General features: G+C 46.1%; 1 protein-coding gene and 1 long non-coding RNA gene across 4 annotated transcripts in view; one reads left to right on the top strand and one right to left on the bottom strand.

Annotated features, from left to right (window-relative positions):
• The window catches only part of TNFAIP8L3 (TNF alpha induced protein 8 like 3), a 62,458-nt gene that overhangs the window by 6,025 nt on the left and 43,486 nt on the right, over positions 1 to 12,947 (bottom strand). The window lies entirely within an intron of this gene.
• LOC308573301 overlaps positions 9,081 to 12,947 on the top strand; it is a 77,217-nt gene continuing 73,350 nt past the window's right edge. Inside the window, exon 1 of the long non-coding RNA XR_014002013.1 lies at positions 9,081 to 9,161. This is a non-coding gene — a long non-coding RNA (uncharacterized lncRNA). The remainder of the gene's footprint in view (positions 9,162 to 12,947) is intronic.

A 12,947-nucleotide genomic window follows, 5' to 3' on the forward strand; every position in this document is an offset into this window, starting at 1 on the left:
GCGTACAAAAAAAATGTGTCTGCGTTGCGGTAATCGTATGTGAAAATTTATACCTTCAGTGAATGTAACGTACAAAACTGTAACTCTTATTAGGGGGAACTGCTTGCAAACACATGTGCAAAAAGGGGGAAATGTGCCTTTGTGGAGATATACCCCTCAAGGTAGGGATGCGGGTGGCGCTGTGGGTTAAACTACAGAGCCTAGGACTTGCCAATCAGAAGGTCGGCGGTTCGAATCCCCACGACGGGTTGGCTCCTGCCAACCTAGCAGTTCAAAAGCACGAAGTGCAAGTAGATAAATAGGTACCGCTCCAGCGGGAAGGTAAACGGCGTTTCCGTGCACTGCTCTGGTTCGCCAGAGGCAGCTTAGTCATGCTGGCCACATGACCCGGAAGCTGTACGCCGGCTCCCTCGGCCAATAAAGCGAGATGAGCGCCGCAACCCCAGAGTTGGCCACGACTGGACCTAATGGTCAGGGGTCCCTTTACCTTTTACCTTTACCCCTCAATGTGGAGGGTTTGACTAGATGAGCTGTGGGGTCCCTTCCAACTCTACAATTTTATGAGAAATTCACATTAACGTTTTCATGAGAACTAAAAAAAACTGATCTGGAAATGTGCAAAACTGAACTTAAAAGACTGGAAAAGCAAGAAATTGAGAGATAACTGAAATTCACAGATCCATCCATCCACCCCTAGTTTGTACTATGCTAGCGTTGCAGAAGGATAATGGGGGGAGGAAATACATTGGCTCTTCAAGCCATATGCTCTCCCTCCTCTTCAAAGAGCAGCGAAAGCTTCTGGAGAAGTAAAAATAAAAAAAGCTGCAGTAGGCGGTGAGAATTGGCTCAGAAGCAGCGGAACGGGCCAAAAGCCTGTCACAGACAGCATGTTGACCCTGCTTGCTGAGAGGAGAAGTCTGTTTTGGTCACGGGGAGTCACTCTTGAGTGGCAGGTAGCTGCCTTGGGTCCGTTAGGAGGAGTTGGGTCTGGGGAGCAGAATGGTGGGGTGTGTTTGTGAGGCTATCCAAGAAGTCACAATACGGCACTGCTTCTGTCAGAAGCACCTAAAATGTTTCAAAGTCAGGAGCGAGTTCCTGAATTCCCACAAAACAATTATTAATAGAGCGCTGATCAAATCAGATGTTAAAAACAGCTGGGAATGTGGGACCCTGCAACGCAGGGCGCAATTCGAGCCTCCCAGTCCAACGGCTGTGCAGTCCCTGCATCAATGCCCCTTAGGCATGGGTAGGCAAACTAAGTTCCATGGGCCAGATCAGGCCCAATTGCCTTCTGGATCTGGCCCGCGGGCGATCCGGAAATCGCTGCATGGATTGCCAACTCACGCGAGTTCCTTGCCTCTTCCTTCCACAGCGGCGGCAGCGGCGGTGGCGCCTCCCCCCTCCCTCCCTCCCTCCCTCCCTCCTGGCTTCTCCCTGCCCTGCCTAAGGGAGGAAGGGGGCTGGGCTTTGTTGGTACAGCAGCAGCGGTGCTCGGGCAGCCGCCATTTTAAGCAGCCGCGCTCTGGAGCCCTTTTGAGCGCCGCTCAGTATTCTTCTTTTGCCGCTGCCAGCCCCTTTCACTCGCAAGACACAGGTAAGCAGCCACTGGGGTTCGTGGTGCTCTTGAATCATTCCCCCCTTCAAAATATAGTCCGGCCCCCCACAAGATCTGAGGGACAGTGGACCGGCCCCCTGCTGAAAAGGTTTGCTGACCCCTGCCCTCAGGGATGGAAAGCTCACCCCCTTGCCTTGCAAATCCATCTTGAGAATACAGTGGTACCTCGGGAAAGGACTTAATTCCTTATGGAGGTCCGTTCTTAACCTGAAACTATTCTGAACCTGAGGCAGTGGCGTAGCGTGGGTTGTCAGCACCCGGGGCAAGGCAAGTAATTTGTGCCCCATAACCCGTGAATTTGCGCCCCCTAACCCTAACCCCCAGATGTTGCGCCCGGTGCGGCCGGCCCCCCCTGCACCCCCACGCTACGCCACTGACCTGAGGTACCACTTTAGCTAATGGGGCTTCCTGCTGCCGCTGCGCTGCCGCCACACACTTCTGTTCTCACCTGAAGCAAAGTTCTTAACCCGAGGTGTTATTTCTGGGTTAGCCTGTAACCTGAAGCATCTGTAACCTGAAGCGTATGTAACCCGAGGTACCACTGTAGTATGCATGGAAGTGCCCTTACAACTTCTTTAAGAAAGCTGATAAGCTTCAGACACTGGCTGTGCTTTGCTTCTCCAACGCAGCTGCAAAGTTCTGCCTGGAGAATTCCAATGGAGAGGCCAATTTTGCGTTTACTGCCTGTTAATTCTAAAATAGCCCAGTATTTTATTTTATTTTTGACTAGGGGGTTGGGTGTGGAGTGGGATGCAGACACAGCTATTGTTGAAATGATTCATCTTCAGCACATCTTTGACAATCTTAAAACAATGAGTTGAATTCTTTTCTTTTTTTAAGAAACAACTGCTGTCATTAATAAATGGTGTGCTCCAACCATGAATGCAAAATAGTTTCAATCGGACAATCCTAACCTTACAACTTTTTGTCACGTTCTCAGCACTGCACTAGCAACGGCAATTCTGTTTTGTTTGGGAGAAGGGGCAGGTCTGCTAAGAAAAAATGTCTTAAGAGAGCAGCAATGGATGTACTAAACCACTCTGTGGGTAGTTGGGTCAAGATAGGCCTATGGCTAATGGTTTTTAATCCAGTGCTAATCACACTCTGCCCTTTCATGGATCACTGCCTTGTTGTGGCGAAAGGGCTGAATAACTCCAAGAAGCGATGAGCTATGCCGTGCAGGACCACCCAAGACGGACAGGTCACAGCTGAGAGTTTAGATTAAATGTGATCCACCTGGAGAAGGAACTGGCAACCCACTCCAGTATTTTGCCAAGAAAACTCCATGGACATAAGAAAGGAGAAGCTTTGAGAAGAAAGTGAGAGTCTCCAAGGCATGCTCTGGTTCATGGGGTCACGGAGAGTCGGACACAACTAAGACGACTAAACAACAAAAAATCGCACTCAGAGTAAACTTAACTGAAATTAATGGGCCTAAGTTAGTCAAGCAATGTGCTCTTTGTGGAGCTACCTTTGAAGGTGACCTGGAAACTACAATTAATCCAGAATGTGGCAGCTAGACTGGTGACTGGGAGTGGCCACCAAGACCACATAACACCGGTCTTGAAAGACCTACATTGACTCCCAGTAAGTTTCACAATTCAAAGTGTTGGTGCTGACCTTGAAAGCCCTAAACGGCCTTGGCTCAGTATACCTGAAGGAGCATCTCCACCCCCATCATTGAGCCCAGACACTGAGGTCCAGCTCCGAGGGGCTTCTGGCAGTTCCCTCACTGTGAGAAGCAAGGTTACAGGGAACCAGGCAGAGGGCCTTCTCGGTAGTGGCGCCCGCCCTGTGGAACGCCCTCCCATCAGATGTCAAGGAAATGAACAACTATCTGACATTTAGAAAACATCTGAAGGCAGCCCTGTTTAGGGAAGTTTTTAATGTGTGACATTTTGATGTATTTTTAATCTTTGTTGGAAGCCGCCCAGAGTAGCTGAGGAAACCCAGCCAGATGGGTGGGGTACAAATAACAAACAAACAAACAAACAAACAAACAAACAAACAAACATGCCCACTAATTCCAATAGGTCTACTCTGAGTAGGACTAGCATTGGCTACAACCCAAGAGCTACAAGTTTCCATTCTGTTCAACATCCATTGTGGTCATCAGGAGAGTTATTTCTAGGAGAGTCGAGTCCATAATAATAATAATAATAATAATAATAATAATACTAAAATACTACTACTACTACTTTATTATTATTAATACCCCACCCATCTGGCTGGGCTTCCCCAGCCACTCTGGGTGGCTTCCAACAAAATATTAAAATACAGTAATGCATCAAACATTAAAAGCTTCCCTAAACAGGGCTGCCTTCAGATGTCTTCTAAAAGTCTGGTAGTTGTTTTTCTCTTTGACATCTGGTGGGAGGGCATTCCACAGGGCAGGCGCCACTACCGAGAAGGCCCTCTGCCTGGTTCCCTGTAACTTGGCTTCTCGCAGTGAGGGAACCGCCAGAAGCCCCTCGGAGCTGGACCTGAATGTCCGGGCAGAACAATGGGGGTGGAGACACTTATGGGCGTGGTAGTCCATAAGACAGGGCATTCTTGGTATAGATACCTCCTTGATGTAACTCCCTGCTGGGGAATATTTGATCTGTTCTCAACAGCAGACATTTTAAACAAAGGTTGATTTTTTTTATTTCTCCAGGCATTTGGATAATAAAGGGAAACGTGTCATTTCCTGTGTTGTGGTCTGATTTTTATGGTCCTGATGATGCTTTTATTATTGTGCGATTGCTTTATTGAATTTGTGTTGTCATTTGTCCTGTGCTCCTGACTGGAGGATGTATGGGATATAAAAACAAGGAATGCTGATACAATCAAAGAACTGTAGCGTTGGAAGGGAATCCGAGGGCCATCTAGTCCAACCACTTGAAATGCTAAAAAAAAATCCCTGATCACCCAACCTGTTTAAAAACCTCAAATGAAGGAGAGTCCACCACATTCTGAAGCAGTCCATTCTACTGTTGAAAAGCTCTTACCATCAGAAAGTTCTTCCTAATGTTTAGTTGAAATCACCTTTCTTATACTGTAATTTGAATCCATTGTTTTGGGTTGTACCCTCTGGAACAGCAGAAAACAAGCTTGTCTCCTCTTCCATGTGATGGCCCTTCAGATATTTGAAGATGGCCAATGTTGTTGGACTCTCATCAGCCCAAATTGACAAGGCCAACGGTAATAGAATCTGAAGTCTAATACCACCTGGAGGACCACAGACTCCTCATCCCAGAGCTACAGGCATATTTTTCTATACTCCTGTCCTTCCCATCTGTGTACATTTTGTCCTGGACTTACACCAGCCGCGATGAAGCCCAAAAGCTCAGAAAATGCCTGCCAGATACGCTCAGAGTTATCATGGACACAGGCGCTACCGTCCCTGTATAATTATAGAAAGGCCAGAAATAATATGCAGTCTTCTTAAAATTCTCATCTTGAAATGGAATCTTCTTAAAATGTCTTCCTCCTCTCCCCCACCTCGGATTGTAAACGCAAACTCCGTGAGCATCTGCAAGATTCTCAAAATATTTTGCTTCCAGATGGCGAGAAGGGAACGTACCAAATTGTTGCCGATCTGGGGAGGGGCGAGTGGGGCTCGACTATATTATCTGCATGCAAATATGCTTTTAATAAATGCAGGTCCTGCACGTATGCAGAAAAATGCGATGCACAAAGAAAGTCCTGGGTTTCTATTCCTAGATATGAAAATAAGACTTGAACCCTTGTACTGTGAGCTATGTGCATTTGGAACATCTGTTAGGCTAGATGGTTTCTAGAATTATTTTTGGATGCTAGGCATAAGTTATTGGCAGATGTAAATTGCTTATAGCACAGAGGAGAATGCAAGATAAGCCCTGGATCACCTCCTTGTCCACTCATTCAATAACCACAAAACGTCCAACACTTGGGGCTTTGCAGAGAAGCTAAATTCATAAATGGAAATAATCATAATCATATGTTATTACTTATACATCACCCATCTGACTGGGCTGCCCATGCCACTCTGGGTGGCTTCCAACATAATATACAGAAACATAATGAAATACCAGACATTAAAAACTTAACGGCTTGTTTTCACCAGATAAGAATCTGACCCATTGCTTATTTCAGAGACTTGAATAGTCTACAGAGACTTATAAGACTTTCATTTGGTTCTATGTTTTCAAGAGAACCCATCAAGAGTGCATATTTTGTGACTTTCAGAGATTTATAGACTTTTGTTTATTTGGTTTTGCAGGGAGTACATTTCATACTGTTCAGTGTTCTGTATAGATTATATAAAGAGTTTACATTGACATCGTATTGTTGTACTTGGTCATCGTGTTGCTTTGGATATTACTGATTGTGCTAAACTGCCCGCATGTGCTTATTTATGTATATCCTGCTCATCCTCTCATTGGAGTGATAAAAAAATTAAAACATCTTAACAACAATTCTAGTGACAACAATAGTGATGCCAACTGAGAAAGATCTCAGAAAGCTTGCTGAAAGAGGAAAGCCTTCAGCAGAGGCTGAAAAAACAAGCAAGATGGTACATGTGTAATAGTCAACAGGCTTTTATGACTGGTTCTGTCCCCGCACCTCCATTCTGGCAGACCTGTTTAGGGAAGTTTTTAAAGTTTGATGTTTTATCATGTTTTTAATTTTCTGTTGGGAGCTGCCCAGAGTGGCTGGGGAAACCCAGACGGGGTATAAATAATAAAATTATCATCATCATCATCATCATCATCATCATCATCATCATCATCTGACAACTGATGGGAGGGCTTTCCACAAGGCGGGTGCCACTACTGAGAAGGCCCCCTGCCTGGTTCCCTGTATCCTTACTTCTTATCCTTGGAGCTGGACCTCAGTGCCTCGGCTGCTGAATGAGTTTATGAGAAGTGAACATGGCTGTTTTTTATTAATAAGGGATCATTTCTCTGCATTCCAGATACTTGGCGTTTTGACTATGCTTTCCTTTGCATTAAATGGAAAAATGCAAAAGGTGTACATGTGGCGGATTCCGACCACTTCTGCCTGATCCGTTTATTGAATATTCACCCTGGTTTGTTTGCAGGGAGGTTAGCCGAGAAAATATTATCTCACAACTTCCAGAGCGTTTCCCCATCACATTCCTTGTTGCAACAAGTCTGATCTCGGAGGGAAATGGCTTCGTTGCACAAGACTGCTAAATCAACCCTAACAGTCCAACCTGATTTTGCTGTTCTGTGGTTGAATCCCACCTGAAAATTGCAACAGCCTGGAACTGCCCAAATGTTGAGGCAACAAAGGGTACATCCAGCTCATTCTTGGCCTTTACCCGTCATTGGGTATTTACAGAGAACACATAAGATAAACAGAGATGTTTTACGCTCGCCTCTTTGGCTGGAAATATACAATTATTGTCATGGCGACAATTGGCGATTGCCGCCTAGTCTGTTAAGTTGACTAAAACAACCCACCCTTGGCTGAAAATAACCTGTTTTAATAGCTGAATCCTGCTCTTTGTGAAAATATTTAAATGCTTTTAACATTGCTGTAACTCGATGTTGATTTGGAGAGTAAACAAACGTCCGGAAGAAATATGTCCCTCAAAAGAACAGAGTGCAATAATTTTAACTAGAGTAAATAATGTTGATGAAACCTTTCTCGGTGCACTGGGGGGAAAGGCCCGGGCAATGGCTTGCAGTAGACTAAACACACCACCCACAAGCCTTTGTGCAAACTGGGAGCAGGGTGCTGTCGCTAGAAAGTTGGGCAGTGACCTGTGGGGAAAAAACAGGGTTCAAATGACTGTCATGCAGCTTAATTGGTGCTCTTGGGCCTGTCTGGAGATACACAGATTTGTCCATTTTGGTTTCTCTCAATTTCTGATTTTTCCAGTTTTCTGTACAGTTCTCCACATTTCTGCATCAGTTTGCAAAAAAACCTCATGAAAATTAGTCAGCATTTTAGCATAAATTTCTCCCTATATGCACATTTTTGTATGCAATTTTCTCTAACGCATTTTGGCAAGCAGATTTCCTTAACAAAATGCATTATTTGCATCTGAAGGCAGCCCTGTTCAGGGAAGTTTTTAATATGTGACATTTTAGTGAATTTTTCATCTTTGTTGGAAGCCGCCCAGAATGGCTGGGGAAACCCAGCCAGATGGGCCGGGTACAAATAATAAATTATTATTATTATTATTATTATTATTATTATTATTATTATTATTATTATTATTATTATTATTATTATTATTATTATTATTATTTGCACGTTAATTTCACTGATAAATGCTTTTCTCTGCACACTTTCCCCTGCTGTGTGGATTTTTGTAGACGTCTATTTGGAACCGCATCACAAAATTCAAAGAAGGGCTAATTTCAAAGGATGGCTGCGGGTTGATTTGCGCATTGCTTTGAAAAGTGTTGAGCCGAATTCTCCTCCATCCTCCATCTGTTATACAATCACAGGGCCAAACTGCATGAGATGCCTGGGACCAGCTGCACAGTTGGCTTTGAAAAAGTATATTTCAGATGCAAAGGGGGGGCTCTGATCCAGATCAGGACCTTGGTGTGGAGTTAGAAATGTACAGTAATTCCTGCAATTCCTGGTGTGAACTGGCTAGATTTGCACTTTCCCGGCTAATTAATTATCCTTCAGATGTCATACATGCCCAGATTTTCTGATACAGTTCTTGGCTCAAGGAACATACCAAGATGCATTAAAGGTGCAATACATACATGGAAAAAACCTGGCATTTGTATATCTATTTAAATACAATTTTTCATGCAGATTTTCCTCTCAGTTTAGATTAATGAGGAAATGGAACTTATGACTAGAGGAAACAAACATCTACAGTGGTGCCCCGCAAGACGAATGCCTCGCAAGACGGAAAACCCGCTAGACGAAATGGTTTTCCGTTTTTCAATGCGCTTCGCAGGACAAATTTCCCTATGGGCTTGCTTCGCAAGACGAAAATGTCTTGCGAGTCTTGAGATTTTTTTTTGCTCCCCCCCTTTTCCTAAGCCGCTAAGCCTTTAATAGCCTTTTAGCAGCTAAGCCGCTAAGCCGCTAAGCCTTTAATAGCCGCTAAACCGCTAATAAGCGCTAATCCGCTAATCCGCTAATAGGGTTGCTTCGCAAGATGAAAAAACCGCTAGACGAAGATACTCACGGAACAGATTAATTTCATCTTGCGAAGCACCACTGTATCTGACTTTTAGATGTTTGATGTTTTATTCTGTTTTAATATTGTGTTGGGAGCTGCCCAGAGTGGCTAGAGAAACCCAGCCAGATGGGCAGGGTATCATCATCATCAAACCTTTTATTGGCATCACATCCAAACATCCAAAACAAATCAATACAGAATTACCACTTCCCCAGTGGCACAAAACATTTGCTAAAATAAAGGAAGCAGAGCAGTCTAGGGCGGGGTATAAACTATTCTTATTCTTATTCTTGTTTAGTTGCTGTGAGAGGTAAACTCTGTGAGAGGTAAACTTCAGTGCCCGGGATTCTCTGAGGGAAAGAAGGTGGGTCAGACGCTTGGCAGCTACCTGAGGTTGCCCAGGTGCCATGGGCCTGGCAGAGAGAGCGTTCCTGGAGCCTAGAGCCCATTGGCTCCCATCCTTGGCCAGGCTCTGACCTCACAACCAGCTGTGGAATCCTGGGGAATGTTTGGTTTCCTAGGAGACCAGGTGAGTTGCTTGAAAGGATCCTTGGCTAAGCTGAAAGCCCAGTCAGTTGGAGCAGTTAGCAGCCATTCAGATCACTTCTTCTGTTCTTGTCTTGAAAGCTGTTCAGATGGATTGACTGACTTTCTGGACATCTTCAGTTTTCTACCCCCATGGAACAATGTGCCGCTGGATGCGCAGAAAGTAAAGTCATGGGAAAGAGGGAAGACATCCTGAAGATTCATGTCCCCACAACATGCCCACTTTTTAAAGATGCTCCTTGGACCAAGGACCTTGGTTATTTGACCATTGCAAGTATCATGTTGGGTGTAATGTGAGCCAGCAATTTTCCCAGGTAGTTTTCTGATGATTTTTCTGAGTTTCCTTCTTTGTCATCATCCAAATTGCAGCAGAATTACCCCCCACCCCAAATATTCAGGAGAATGCTCCCCCACCCCCAATTTCACCGCCCACAAATAGGATGGGGAATTCTGGGAGATCATTTTTCACTCAACCCTAAAATAAACACCCCACCTCTGTAGGGATCCTACCTGCACCTTTGGGTGCTCTCTTCATTGGGTCCTTCTCCCTCCCAAGGGTAGCCTGGAACTTTTGAGTTCTCAAAAATGGCCAGGGGAGAATTTCTCTCCAAACAAGACCCAGAATAGCAGTGATGGACTTTGGGCTCTCCGATTTCAGTGGCCCTGTGCAACAAAGGCACCCCGCCACTGTCTCTCGCGCTCTAATCTACAGAGCCCAAGAAAGAACAACCTGCTTTAGCTGTGTGTTTTCCAGACTCTGCTGGGATTCGGCTGCTACCTGACGTTCCTCCCCTTCTGCCCTCTTTGCACAGAGCTGCTTATGATGGAGGCCTCCCACCTGAGATCACTGCACGTTCTTACTGTATTATTTTACCAGCGAATGTATAAAGAGAAACTCCTTTCGCAGGAGGAGCTGGCCCTCACCTCCCCCAACCAAAGAGGTCCAGCGCTGAGGGCCTTCTGGTGGTTCCCTCACTACAAGAAGCCAAGTTACAGGGAACCAGGCAGAGGGCCTTCTCGGTAGTGGCACCCGCCCTGTGGAACGCCCTCCCATCAGATGTCAAAGAGAAAAATAACTACCAAACTTTTAGAAGACATCTGAAGGCAGCCCTGTTTAGGGAAGCTTTTAATGTTTAATATGTTAGTGTATTTTAGTGTTTTGTTGGAAGCCGCCCAGAGTGGCTGGGGAAACCCCGCCAGATTGCCGGGGTATAAATAATAAATTATTATTATTATTATATTAAAGAGAACATCTTAAGATCCACAGGAAGGCTGCTTCCCCTCCAGACTGGCCCCCATTCTGCGGCTGGCACTGGCCTCTGCTTCTTCCTGGGTGGGCCAGGAGCAGAGGGAGACATCCCTTGCCTCGCCCCTGGTGCCCCCACCCAGGGAAGGGTCGACAGTCGGAGCACAGCCTCCCAAGAGCTCTGCAGCAGGATCATGCCCAAGGGGCCCAGCCAGACTTGCATCCTGTTCTTAGGGGGGCCCACAAGCAGCAGGGCGGGAGTGCAAGAGAAACGCCCCCCAGGAACGGGGATTATTCAGAGGCACCCACTGACTTGCGCATTGGAGGATGGAGGTGGCGGCCAGTTGCTGCCTCTCAGCCTAACCTACCTCACAGGGCTGTTGTGAGGGTTAAATGAGGAGGAAATCCATGGACACCCTCCTAAGCTCCTTGGAGGAAAAGGTGGGGTGTAAATGACATAAATAAAGGCGACGCCTGGTCTCTCCACCACTGAGAAAGTGGGATTCAAAAAAGAGCAGGCCATCTCTGTCCCTCTCCTGTCCCTGCTGGGGTTATTCTTTATTCCCCCACTCCTGTTGCCTTGCTCAAGATCCCCCCCCCGCCTCTTTCCTCACCTCCCAGGTTCTCTGTCAGGGAAAATGAGGGATTTCCAAGGGCCCCTCATTCAATAGCCTTGAACTATTCCATATCATCAGAGACGATGCCTTCTGCTCTGCAAATCTTACAATTTAAATCTTCAACTGGGTTATAGAAATAAAGATAGAATAAGACAGAAGTACTGTTTTTGGGGGACGGAGTGGGCAGGTGTGGATGACTCCCCAGTCCTGAATGGAGTAACTGTGCCCCCTGAAGGACCAGGTTTGCAGCCTGGGAGTCATTTTGGACTCACAGCTGCCCATGGAGGCACAGGTCAATTCTGTTTCCAGGGCAGCTGTTCATCAGCTCCATCTGGTACACAGGCTGAGACCCTACCTGCCTACAGACTGTCTCATCAGAGTGGTGCATGCTCTAGTTATCTCTCGCTTGGACTACTGCAATGCGCTCTATGTGGGGCTACCTTTGAAGGTGACCCGGAAACTACAACTAATCCAGAATGCGGCAGCTAGACTGATGACTGGGAGCAGCCGCCGAGACCATAAAGTGGTGCCTCGCAAGACGAAAAGAATCCGTTCTGTGATTCTCTTCGTCTAGCGGTTTTTTCCGTCTTGCGAAGCAAGCCCATTGAAGGATTAGCGGATTAGCGCTATTAGCTGCTTTTAGCGGCTTTTAGCGGCTTTTAGAGGCTTTTAGCGGCTTATCTGCTGATCGGATCGGCTGATAAGCGGCTTAGCGCTATTAGCGGCTTTTAGAGGCTTTTAGCGGCTTATCTGCTGATCGGATCAGCTGATAAGCGGCTTAGCGCTATTAGCGCTATTAGCAGCTTATCTGCTGATCGGATCAGCTGATAAGCGACTTAGCGGCTTAGTAAAAGGGGGGGGGGGGGAGAAAAAAAACCAGCAGGCACTCGCAAGACATTGTCGTCTTGCGAAGCAAGCCCATAGGAGATTCGTTTTGCGAAGCACCTCCAAAATGGAAAACTCTTTCGGCTAGCGAGTTTTCCGTCTTGCGAGGCATTCGTCTTGCGGGGCACCACTGTATAAGAAAGAACTAAACTGCCTCGGCCCAGTATAACTGAAGGAATGTCTCCACCCCCACCGTCCAGCCTGGACACTGATGTCCAGCTCTGAGGGCCTTCTGGCGGTTCCCTCACTGCGAGAAGTGAGGTTGCAGGAAACCAGGCGGAGGGCCTTCTTAGTAGTGGCGCCTGCCCTGTGGAACACCCTCTCATCAGATGTCAAGGAAATAAACAACTATATGACTTTTAGAAGACATTTTAGGTGGCAGCCCTGTTTAGGGAGTTTTTAATGTTTTACCATGTTTTAATATTCTGTTGGGAGCTGCCCAGAGTGGCAATATTATTACTATTACTATTACTATTACTATTACTATTACTATTATTATTATTATTATTATTATTATTATTATTATTATTATCCACCGACTTCAACCCATCCCATTCAGGGGGTGGGTCTGCAGAGGAGTTAAATGCCCCCTGCCTTTTTTTCTGGCTGAAAACTGTACCTCTGAAGTTGCTTTTTACTGTCCCTTCAGAAGGATGATTCTCGGGGGGGGGGCAGTGCAGGAGGAAAGCATTAACCCTTCTCCCCCCAGATTCCCAAACATGGGATCAAAATGTGTTTGACGTCCGTGTCTAGGGTGATACGTACTGGCAGGATATCAAAGATGGAGCAGCAGCAAGCACCTGCCAACATTATGTTGCTATGCTGGTGGTGTATTTTTCGTAGGCTATAAAAAGCTGCCTTATAGTGAGTCAGGCCATTGCTCATGGTTGCCTA

This window comes from Podarcis bocagei (assembly GCF_964188305.1).
Source record: "Podarcis bocagei genome assembly, chromosome: 14".
Lineage (NCBI taxonomy): Eukaryota > Metazoa > Chordata > Lepidosauria > Squamata > Lacertidae > Podarcis > Podarcis bocagei.